The following is a 13,168-nucleotide window of genomic DNA, read 5'->3' as shown; positions in this document are numbered from 1 at the left end:
GGAAACAAAGTTTGAGAACAGATACTTTAGAACATGTATAAAGATACAGTTCAGTTTCTTAAAATGAGAACTACAGATAAAGTTGCATTTTGGTTTTTCGTTTATGGATTCAATAACAACTAACAAATATTTTGTTCGAAGCATTTAAAAGCTGATATCCCGAGAATGTACTTTTTATTTTACCCATTAAGTTGGGCAGTTTAATTAAAACCTCAAATTCTTAAAACGAGTTGATCTCTCTTGAACTCGCCTGGCATGGCCAGGTGATTAAGGCACTCGACTCGTAATCCGAGGGTCGCGCGTTTGAATCCCGTCACACCAAACATTCTCACTCTTTCAGCCGTGGGAGCGTTATAATGTGACGATCAATCCCACTATTCGTTAATTAAAGAGTAGCCCAAGAGTTGGTAGTGGGTGGTGATGACTAGCTGCCTTCCTTCTAGACTTACACTGCAAAATTAGGGACGGCTAGCGCAGATAACCCTCGTGTAGCTGTACGCAAAATTCAAAACAAACCAATATTCTCTTGAATTATGATAAAGCTTCAAATTGATTTTGAATGAGCAAATGTAAAAACATTTTATTTTCCTTTAATTATACAGTAATCAACTTTTGTTTTCCCTAAACCATGAGACTGGGAAACTAATGTCATCTGATAAAGTTGATTGAAGGAACCGGATACTACACAGTTTATATAACAGTAGACTGAAGAAAATCGCCCAATCGTGACACCAAACAAGCAAGGAAAAATATATTAAATTGGCGTTAGTTGCGCTGCTGTATAAACAAAGTGAAATGATAAAGATATACGATGACATAAATATATAGAGATATAAGATGTCATATTGACCGGTTGGTGGAAAAAGGTTTATGGAAATGTCGTACAGGAAATAAACTTATTTTAAACCGGAAAAGATAAGTCCAGGAAATTGTATAGCTGTCTGTTTACTAAGTAAGACACGTACTATACCTTCAATAGCCTAAATTAAAACGTTATACAGAAAAACACATCCGTAACAATACACAATGTTTCTGTCGGATAATGATATAAACTTTTGTAAGCTATATCGTCATTTCAAATAGTACCCAGGTAACAAGGAGACTATTAAACTTTTCTTTAAGCAAGTACAGATAACAATGACATCTGTGGACAAAGAGTCAAGTAACAGAGACTTTCTTTTCATAACAAAGCTTGTTTACCGATAACAAGAGCCTCTAGAAACATTTCCCATCAAAAGTTTTCCTGGAGACAAGATATGGACAAATAAAACAGTTTACAAACCGACGCGGTGGGTGGGATGTTCAGTAACTGAACTAGTTATTTTGATAAATATCAACAGGTACAGGTTATACTTAAATAGATGACCCCTTGCTTCATCTCACAGCTCTCGATTTAATTTTAAAGACAACAGTATAGCTGTATTCCCTTCTTCCGCTTTTGCAGAGTTGTTTTGGGGCTTCAAAGTTATAGCAAAAAAAAAAAAAAAATTGTACCGCTCACACTTCGTACCAATATTGGAAGCTTTAATATAATTTTTAAATTCAGGTACCGTGCGAGAAAATTAAAAGGAAAAATGAGAGAGAGAAATTAATCGCCGAGTGTAAACGTTAGTATTCACAGTGTAAAGAATTTTTAATGTGTTTGGCCTTGTATAATTTATTACAAATCTTGAAATTCGCAAGCGTCACGAGTACACGACTGGAAGGAGTGGAGGATACAAGACGATCTCTTTGTACGAACCTTTTACTTATTACATGACCGACTCCCAGAAGGCATTGACTCTAAGGGAGACATAATGTGGGGTGGGTGCGTTGACTCTATGGGAGATTAGCTTGGATGGGCCCAAGATGAGCCGACAATAACTTATCTGCCGAACTGATCTGTCGACATGAACGAGTGAATCCCGAACGGATAGACACTACTTCAGCAGATCTAGAAGGTCATAATTACTATGAATAAGGGTCTACTGGCCGTAACTTATAGTAAAATAGGACGATGTGCATTTATATAAATATAATGCGCTTATTTATCTCCATAAATACAATTATTTAAAAGTTAATATGGAGCCTTTGAAAGAAGTAACATATTTACCATAGATGTCGTCCCAGTCAGACCTACTGTCAAGTTCCTGGAGACAAGAATAACCATTTTCCTTTATTCTTTTGACGTACATTTTTAGACAAAACATAAACCGGTTTTTCTCTTCGATCTAATTAACGTTCGCTCTACACGTGTTTGACAGAGCTGAAACTCCAGCGTTCCTGAGAAAATATAATTAATTTTCTTACGTTTTGTTTTTCGCTCTAAAGTAAGTCGTTCACTCTAAGCGAGATGTTGTCATTGCTTTCTTGTAAAATAAATTGTAAACAACAAACTGTACAGCTGTCCTGCTCCAATATACACCCTAAATGTATCAAACGACTGTAAAAGAAGCTTGGTATGTAATTATAATTTTAAACAAAAGGGTATATGGCTTAGAAAGAGTTTAAAAGTGTTTTTCTTCACTAAATCACTGTTTTTAAAAGTAAAGATTTATTTTAACTTTTTATACCGGACAATCATGAAATAATAAAAAATACACTGGAAACATTACTTGTTGTTTCATCTGATTCGGCCCGGTATGGCCAGGTGGGTTAAGGCGTTCGACTCGTAATCTGAGGATCGTGGGTTCGAATCCCCGTCGCACCAAACCTGCTCGCACTTTCAGCTGTGGGGGCGTTATAATGTGACGGTCAATCCCACTATTAGTTGGTAAAAGAGTAGCCCAAAAGTTGGCGCTGGGTGGTAATGACTAGCTGCCTTCTCTCTAGTCATACACTGCTAAATTATGGACGGCTAGCGCAGATGGCCCTCGAGTAGCTTTGCGCGAAATTTAAAAAACAAACAAACAAACTTCATCTGATTCTGCCATCTGAAGGTTGAAACAAGAACCTCATGCTCTTCCCACCAAAAGGATTGAAGTGAAACTACAGTAAACAATGTCGACACGCATTGTTTGTTAACGGTTGTTTTAATATTCCCACGGTAACTGGAGTATCACGTCAGATCTAGGTAATGTCGCCACGATAAAACAAAATGCACTCACTGTTTCTTCTTCATATTATCGAAACACTAGCGATAATATAGTAATAAGTTTGTTTATTTACAGTTAAGCAAAAATCTACATAATGGAATATCTCAGCTGTGCCCATGACAAGTAGCGAAACCCAGTTTTTACTGTTGTAAGTCCACAAACTTTCCACTGTGCCACTAGAGAGGAGTTTAATAACATGGAATGTTTATAAGCCTGCTTTGTAACCCTTGTTTTAAATAATATTCTCAAAGTAAGAGGCTGTTTGTTGTTAAATGCAAAAGCATGCTATACACTATCTGTGCTCTGCCCACTACGAGTATCGAAATCCAATTATTACCACTATAACCCCTGGGACTTAATGCTGAGTCACCGGAAACAACATGTCCAGTCTTACAAGTGGAATAAAGTTGGTACATTTTAATTGTTAGTATCCATTCTAATACCTAATAAACAGTCCATGTGATATTAAACAATAATTGTAAAAAATAACGAGTCGATGTTAAAATAATGCAAAATAGTGATATTTTGTGTTAGTTAAAAGTCATACACATTAAAATCCACTATACAGAGGTGTTAAAAATGTTATTCTGAAGATACAGAATGTCCGACTAACACTGATCCGTTATGTCTTGAAGCGGTTAAACTTATATTATTCCGGCTGGTGTTAACCTAAGATCAGCAAGGGAGACTACGTAATACTCAATTCCGCAACAGAGGGCGTTTAAATTTATATATTTAATATTTGTTTGTTTGTTTGGAATTAAGTACAAAGCCACACAACGGGATATCTGTGCTCTGTTCACCACGAGTATCGAAACCTGTTTTCTAATAACCATGCTGATGGAACTGTTTTCCAGAAATGGAGAAACAATATTCTGTGCTGCTAGAAAAGTCGTATGGTGTTAAACACCATTATCTTATGCTGCTGGAATGCCCTCATGATGTCAAGTGGTATTTTCAAGTGGTAAAAGACTGTATGGTTTTACTGTTAACCATAAAATGAGAGAGAAAAATTCATTTAGTGCTATAACGGTTAGTGTTGTTTGTTGACGGATACAACAGACATTCGTTTATGTCCCCAACACTGCATATTAAACGTATCTCAGCAACTCTGTCATGTACGAATTTTGAACTTTGTGCACGGACCACAAAAACGGTATTTGATAACTGAACTTTTATGTACAAAAACTCCCAAGTAAATAAAAAAGATTATATGTATCATATATATTTACACTTTTACATGAATTAATATTTTCAGAGAGTGCTTCTTTAATACTAGAAGATTAGCGTTAAGAAAAAAAGGCTATATAATAATATAATCCCTACAATATAAAGCATGTTTTTGCTGTTTTTTTTACTACCGAGAGACATCTTGGTATACATTACCCGCTAGTCTAGTGACCAAACACGAAGACGATAGTAAGTACTAGGTTTAAGGTAAAGAGATACACATTGTATACAGCTCTGTTACTTGCTTGTTTTTTTAATTTTGCACAAAGCTACCCGTGGCCTCTCTGCGCTAGTCATCCCTAATTTAGCAGTCTAAGACTAGAGGGAAGGCAACTAGTCATCACCACCCACCTCCAACTCTTGGACTACTCTTTTACCAATGAATAGTGGGATTACCTGTCACATTATAACGCTCCCACGGCTGAAAGGGCAAGCATGTCTGGTGCGATGGGCTTTGATACTTCTAAATAAGTGTTTGTTTGTGTTTTCTTATATCAAAGCCACATTGGGCTATCTGCTGAGCCCACTGAGGGGAATCGAACCCCTGATTTTAGCGTTGTAAATCCGTAGACTAACCGCTGTACGAGCAGGGGACTACTTCTAAATAAAGTTCTGTTCAATGTAATCCTTCTGAGTTTCTTGTTACAATTTTTTTTTAGCTTATAATAACTACTTAATTGAATCTGGCCACTTTCTAAAGTGTGTTAAAATTTTTATTTAGGGATTTTTTCTTCTATGAAATTCGTCTGTACTCTAAGATAGGTATCTAAAAGGTAAAGTAATTTTAAATACATAATTTCAGTATAGATATAATCTACGTCCTCAGCCTTCAACAGTGTTTAGTCTGATAACCAAGGCAACGTAATATTATCAGACACAAAGCGAGTTCCGTTGTAACAAGCTTCTGCGAAAGATGGCGAAGTTAATCTCAAACCATACATCTTGACAAACTTACCATTGAGACTTTACTGCATGTGGATGTCAGTTTTCACGACTAAAGGTACCATAGGCCCACACAACTGGATCGGAGGAGGATTTTACAAGTATTGCGAACTTTTAGTTGTTGGGACTTAAAATATCAGGAACCAGTCCATTTTCGATTGCAATGGCTTTATGGATTTGAGGGTTTTCTTTCATAACAATAAAAGTGTTGTTTCATATTGTATTAAGGGATGAACTCAAAAGTTATTGTTTAGTTACAATGAGTTATATACTCTTCAAAAAAAGAAACGCAATAGGCAAAATTTGAGACAAATTGTTAACAAGTTTATTCCGGGTAGTTTTGTATGACATGTGTGAAACTTTGCACATTCACTGCTGAACATCCAAAGTCTGCAAAGGCGAAGTCCACGCTCACTAGTTGAAGTTTAACGTTACTCAACGTCAATAACGAGTATGCCCCCCGTGAACATCAATAACTGCTTGGCATCTCCTGCCCATGGAAGCGATGAGATGACGAATCACATCCTGTGGAATGGCTGTCCACTCAGCCTGCAAAGCTTCTGCAAGCTGAGGTAGAGTCTGCGGTTGAGGTTGTCGCCGTCGCAGACGTCGGTCCAACTCATCCCAAAGATGTTTGATGGGGTTTAAATCTGGTGATCTGGAGAGCCAGGGAAGAACGTTGATGTTGTGGTGTCTCAAGAAGACAGTGGTGAGTCGGGCTGTGTGAGGACGGGCGTTGTCATGTTGAAAAACGTCGTTGACGTTCACCATGATGGGTTTCACATGGGGCCTAAGAATCTCGTAGTCGGTTGCGTAAGGTCTGATTGGAAATTCTACGCAGCCCTGGTATGGTTGAGGCAGTAGACGTCGCAGTGGTGGTCCTATCCCGAAGGTGACGTAACCGGATGTAGCGATCTTGTGCGGGCGTGGTCACACGAGGTCTGCCAGATCATGGACGGTCACGAGTTGATCCATGTTGTTGGTGACGATTCCATAGCCTTGTGATGGTGCTTGGGTGGACATTCACAGCTCTGGCAACATCTGATCGAGATTCGCCTGCTTCCAAGCGACCAATGTCGTTGTTGCGTTGTGCTTCAGTCAGTCTTGGCGTAACTGTATTGCGTGTCGGTGGTTTAACACTGAGCTATGGAAACCGAGAACCCGTCACTTTTATAGGCATTTTGCACATGTTGTACTTGCAGAACATGCAGATCTCTTAAACAAAGTTATTGGACACGAATGCGTTTTGGCGAAAAATCCGATGTTTTCCTCCGTTTTCAAAGTGCACAACTTTTATTGTCATTTTGGTCTGACAATCAGTGCCTTAACACGTGTAACATCACATACTCTGAGCTTGTAACGTTATTACATATATTTCTCTTTAAAATAACAAAAATATCCCTTTTGCGTTTCTTTTTTTCAAGAGTATATCCTAACTCCTCTTCCTGGGAATATTGTGTTCCTTGACTCCACATCGTTCAACCATTTCGGGGAGCACATTCCTCCAGCAATAAATCTATTGTAGAGGTACTGTATTATACAGGTTGTTCCAGAAGTCTGGAACTCATAGGGAGAAATTTACAATTTGTTCTTAATTTATTTATCACTCAAATTGCATGCCATCAACAGCCACACATATCTCAGTGTTTAGTATACTGTTCTATCAGGTTATTTTCTCCTCTTAAATATGTACAACTGACATTAGAAATGTGTTTGTTTAACATTAGCAATACAACATCTGTTTCTCTTATGGGTCCATACTTCTGGAACACCCTGTACCATTGTCGGGAATTTTTAATGTGCTAAACATATGACCAAAGGTACCCACGGCTTGTACCTGTTACGACAAACCATTACAAGTCTTTCAAAATACGAATAATCTTCTGTTTAATTTATCACAAGGATAAATAACTATGGAAAATATTTTTTCATAATGTTCGAATATTAAACTTACAAATAAAATTCACGGGTGTATATCATTAGAACTTACTTTCTGTGGATACACGATCAGAAGTCAACAGTTTATAATAGTTGATTTATCGGAGTCAACATATTTTATTCATTTCAGTGTAGCATCAGTTACCCAAACAGTAATTTAATCAAACAAAATATGTTAATCAGTAGTATGTAATTGTTGATTATAACATATTCTTAATATATTGTGATAAGTGTTCGGAATATTTTTAAATAAAATAGAATATTTGTTTTAATAATCACGTAGTCTTGTAAAGAACACAGCTTCCACCCCTCGTATTTTTATAGTTTTTCTGTCCAAAGAAAGCAGCCGTTGCAGTATAGCTACACAGAGAACAATATTCTTTGTACTTGTTTGAAGTGGATAAAATTGACAATGCTTGAGATAATACAAATTATTTGTTTTTTGTTTGTTTGTTTTTTTAAATTTCGCACAAAGCTACTCGAGGGCTATCTGCGTTAGACGTCCCTAATTTAGCAGTGTAAGACTAGAGGAAAGGCGGCTAGTCATCACCACTCACCACGAACTCTTGGACTACTCTCTTACCAAGGAATAGAGGGGTTGAACGTCACGTTATAACTCACCCACGGCTGAAAAGGCGAGCATGTTTGATATGACGGGGATTCAAACCCGCGACCCTCAGATTACGAGTCGAGCGCCCTAACCACCTGGCCATGCTGGGTCTAATACAACTTAAGTTTCAGCACAAAGACCGAAATGTTGTTAATTTCAAAAAACGAAGCAGGAGCAGCCAGTTTGACATTTTAATCAAATAGTGTTTTTAGATTTATTCTGACGGATAAGAAAAATCATTTAAGAAAAGTTAAAACAAATTTACATTTCCTTCCGACAAAAAAATAGAAAAGTCCGGTACAAGGCAATGTTTAGCTACTAGGAAGGCTGGATTACATGTGATGTTATCCATTTTCTGAATCCCGGTGGGTATTCCTACAGAAAAGCTGTTACTTTTGGGGGGAGAGGGAGGTAGGTATAATAATTATTTTTATTGGATACCACTTCCTTTTTCTAAAGTATATTCACATATTTATTTAGTGTTTTTTTTTTCTTTTATGAAGTATGGCATTCTCTCTGTAGTCATTTTTATTAGATATCTTGTTAGCTTCCTCAAGGACAGCTAGCAGTCTATTTCTACAATAACTGCTGTTAATGTGGTTCTCTTTTTTTACGAGTGAAATTAATTTTTAATAGTTGTGAGTTTATATTTTTTGAGACACACTTTGACTAGTTACTTTATCAGACTTCCCACGCAGTAATGTTTGAAAAAAAAAATTCATTCATTTGCATTTGGAACATATATTTAACATGTGATATGCCAGGTGCTTCCTTCAATACTACCCAACGAAAAACTATGAGGTGTAAGTATGGTCTTTTTGGCTTTTAAAGAGACACAATAGACCAGTTGCTTAAAAACATTTGACATAAGAGTCGGTTAGCAGTAGCAATCGAAAGAGAACAAATGTGTCACTGTGACTGGACAAGGTTGTAAAGTGTAACAAACATCCGAGTGTTTATAACTAACACTTTCCTTTAGCACTGGCCACTATTCAAACAGCAGCGTGTGAAAAGCAGTACAAAGTTGTCACATGACGTTAAACAACCATTGAGAAAACTGTTTATCTCAGAAGACAACAGGAAAGTGCAGCTACGATAATGCTTAGAATGAAGATTGTTGGTAAGGGATAAATAAAACGCGAGGTGATATGCGGTTAGATGAGTGACGTGCTGTAGGTGATATAACAGTGTGGATAAAGCTGTCATGGAAAACGATGGATTTACTTTGGGTTTTGTTTTAGACTGTTTGTTTGTTTCAGAAATTTTTAGCATAGTTACACAAAGGATCTTACGCTAACCTTATCTAATTTTAAACTGATAGACTAGAGAGAAAGCAGCTAGTCAACCCTTATTTGACTGTCATTCGCAGAGCATATCCACTGCTCCAAAACGCAGGACATGTGTTTGTTGCAACATAACGCGATCTATAAGCCCCATGACTCACGATCCGATCACACTGATTTCTAAGCCACGCTCAGCCCTGTTATTATTATTTTATTTCTTAAAAGAGTGAATTTTATCCACACCCACTACTAAATACCGTATTTCTACCTAGATAGGTAAGGGCTTTTCTAAGACAGTAATGCAATAGTGTAAAATGTAGTATTATCCAGGGTTACCCTGAACATTACACATTGTAATTTAAGTTATTTTTCAAATTGATTTCACAGTGAAAACGATTCAATCTGACACTAGGTGGGAATCTCAATAAATTGGTCAAAAGAACTATTTTATTTTATACACGAAACGAAAATTACGTGTTAACAAATTGTGATCTCGTTATTTCAGTAAAACTCTTCATGTTTTTGTCACAGTTAGTTCTACTTTTATAAAGTTTTATCAATAATAACTAGTACCTTCATATTAGTTCACCACAATTGTTTACTCTATGCACCGATTAAATACTGAGTAAAGTTTTAACGAAAAGGTAGAAATTCACCTCTCTCGCCCCTTAACACACTGCACTGAAATATTGTATAAAGGTGTAGAGAGTAGGTAAAGATTTACCTACCTCGAACCTCATTAGCAAATTTAAATAGTGCTGGATTTGTTTGTTTGTTTGGGAATTTCGCACAAAGCTACTCAAGGGCTATCTGTGCTAGCCGTCCCTAATTTAGCAGTGTAAGACTAGAGGGAAGGCAGCTAGTCATCACCAACCACCGCCAACTCTTGGGCTACTCTTTTACCAACGAATAGTGGGATTGACCGTCACATTATACACCCCCACGGCTGGGAGGGCGAGCATGTTTAGCGCAACGCGGGCACGAACCCGCGACCCTCGGATTACGAGTCGCACGCCTTACGCGCTAGGCCATGCCGGGCCTAATAGTGCTGGAAGAAAGGAGAACGAAAATATACATAAGAACATTTAAACGTGTTATTTCCTCGTATAAGACTGCAAGAGGAAATAACACGTTTAAATGTTCTTATATATATACAACCATCACATCCTATCAGGTTAACACCTACAGAAACAAGTATACAGCCATCACATCTTATCTGGTTAACAGCTGTAGAAACAAGTATACAATCATCACATCTTATCAGGTTAACACCTATAGAAACAAGTATGCAATCATCACATCCTATGAGATTAACACCTATAGAAGCAAGTATACAACCATCACATCCTATCAAACACATAGAGAAATAAGTATACAACCATCACATCCTATCAAGTTAACAGCCGTAGAAACAAGTATACAACCATCACATCCTATTAGGTTAACACCTATAGAAACAAGTATACAACCATCACATCCTATCAGGTTAACACCTATAGAAATAAGTATATAACCATCACATCCTATCAAACACCTAGAGAGATAAGTATACAATTATCACATCCTATCAAGTTAATACCTATAGAAACAAGTATACAACCATCACATCCTATTAGGTTAACACCTATAGAAACAAGTATACAACCATCACATCCTATCAGGTTAATACCTATAGAAACAAGTATACAACCATCACATCCTATCAGGTTAACACCTATAGAAATAAGTATACAACCATCACATCCTATCAAACACCTAGAGAGATAAGTATACAACCATCACGTCCTATCAAACACCTATAGAAACAAGTATACAACCATCACATCCTATCAGGTTAACACCTATAGAAATAAGTATATAACCATCACATCCTATCAAACACCTAGAGAGATAAGTATACAACCATCACATCCTATTAGGTTAACACCTATAGAAACAAGTATACAACCATCACATCCTATCAGGTTAATACCTATAGAAACAAGTATACAACCATCACATCCTATCCGGTTAACACCTATAGAAATAAGTATACAACCATCACATCCTATCAAACACCTAGAGAGATACGTATACAACCATCACATCCTATCAAACACCTATAGAAACAAGTATACAACCATCACATCCTATCAGGTTAACACCTATAGAAATAAGTATATAACCATCACATCCTATCAAACACCTAGAGAGATAAGTATACAATTATCACATCCTATCAAGTTAGTACCTATAGAAACAAGTATACAACCATCACATCCTATCAGGTTAACACCTATAGAAACAAGTATACAACCATCACATCCTATCAGGTTAATACCTATAGAAACAAGTATACAACCATCACATCCTATCCGGTTAACACCTATAGAAATAAGTATACAACCATCACATCCTATCAAACACCTAGAGAGATACGTATACAACCATCACATCCTATCAAACACCTATAGAAACAAGTATACAACCATCACATCCTATCAGGTTAACACCTATAGAAATAAGTATATAACCATCACATCCTATCAAACACCTAGAGAGATAAGTATACAATTATCACATCCTATCAAGTTAATACCTATAGAAACAAGTATACAACCATCACATCCTATTAGGTTAACACCTATAGAAACAAGTATACAACCATCACATACTATCAAACACCTAGAGAGATAAGTATACAACCATCACATCCTATTAGGTTAACACCTATAGAAACAAGTATACAACCATCACATCCTATCAAACACCTAGAGAGATAAGTATACAACCATCACATCCTATTAGGTTAACACCTATAGAAATAAGTATATAACCATCACATCCTATCAAACACCTAGAGAGGTAAGTATACAATTATCACATCCTATCAAGTTAATACCTATAGAAACAAGTATACAACCATCACATCCTATTAGGTTAACACCTATAGAAACAAGTATACAACCATCACATACTATCAAACACCTAGAGAGATAAGTATACAACCATCACATCCTATTAGGTTAACACCTATAGAAACAAGTATACAACCATCACATACTATCAAACACCTAGAGAGATAAGTATACAACCATCACATCCTATTAGGTTAATACCTATAGAAACAAGTATACAACCATCACATCCTATCCGGTTAACACCTATAGAAATAAGTATACAACCATCACATCCTATGAAACACCTAGAGAGATACGTATACAACCATCACATCCTATCAAACACCTATAGAAACAAGTATACAACCATCACATCCTATCAGGTTAACACCTATAGAAATAAGTATATAACCATCACATCCTATCAAACACCTAGAGAGATAAGTATACAATTATCACATCCTATCAAGTTAGTACCTATAGAAACAAGTATACAACCATCACATCCTATCCGGTTAACACCTATAGAAATAAGTATATAACCATCACATCCTATCAAACACCTAGAGAGATAAGTATACAATTATCACATCCTATCAGGTTAATACCTTCGACTTTCGTTGGTCCACCTCTGTAGCCACTTGAAGTGGAACACGATGTTTGTTGGACACAGTGAACATATTGGAACTTGATATCCATCAGATCACCTCTTTTGATGAACAAACATGACACATCAGGTATCCATCTTTATTGAATTTTGCCATCTCTAATTGTAACTCAGTCCTATGTCATATCTTATCCTTTGCATTACTACCGGTACACTTTTTCTTAAGTTGTCACCAGTAAAACTCTTCAGCGATGTTTGTCATTTCTTTAATAAAAAAAAAATCCGACAACTCTACTCTTTTTAGTTGTTTCTTTTCAGAATAGGCAAAGAGCGTTAATCTTCATATTACCAGAGCCTGTGTTTTTACAGTCCTCTAGATGAGTCACTAGTACGTTTCCAAATGCGCAAAGCTGAAGTTCGAGGTTCGATTCCCAGCCATGATGTAATTAGTCCGTTGTGTATTACTGCACTACTTTTGTTTCTACAAGCTACGGACGTTCGTAAGTATTTTACAAGAATTATGAGAAATTGTTGAATATTTATTAAATTCCCTTTAAACTAAAATATATGGGAACAATGAGAATCTGAAGTTTAAGTGTATTCAT

At 36.6% G+C, this 13,168-nt stretch overlaps 1 long non-coding RNA gene across 4 annotated transcripts in view; it reads left to right on the top strand.

Moving 5' to 3' along the window:
- Window positions 1-13,168, top strand: part of LOC143229131 (uncharacterized) — a 65,318-nt gene that overhangs the window by 41,907 nt on the left and 10,243 nt on the right. For all 4 annotated transcript variants that reach the window (XR_013015684.1, XR_013015679.1, XR_013015681.1 and 1 more), the window contains exon 3: window positions 12,882-13,063. This is a non-coding gene — a long non-coding RNA (uncharacterized LOC143229131). The remainder of the gene's footprint in view (window positions 1-12,881; window positions 13,064-13,168) is intronic.

This window comes from Tachypleus tridentatus, chromosome 1 (assembly GCF_004210375.1).
Source record: "Tachypleus tridentatus isolate NWPU-2018 chromosome 1, ASM421037v1, whole genome shotgun sequence".
Lineage (NCBI taxonomy): Eukaryota > Metazoa > Arthropoda > Merostomata > Xiphosura > Limulidae > Tachypleus > Tachypleus tridentatus.
This window is presented reverse-complemented; position numbering and strand designations above follow the sequence as displayed.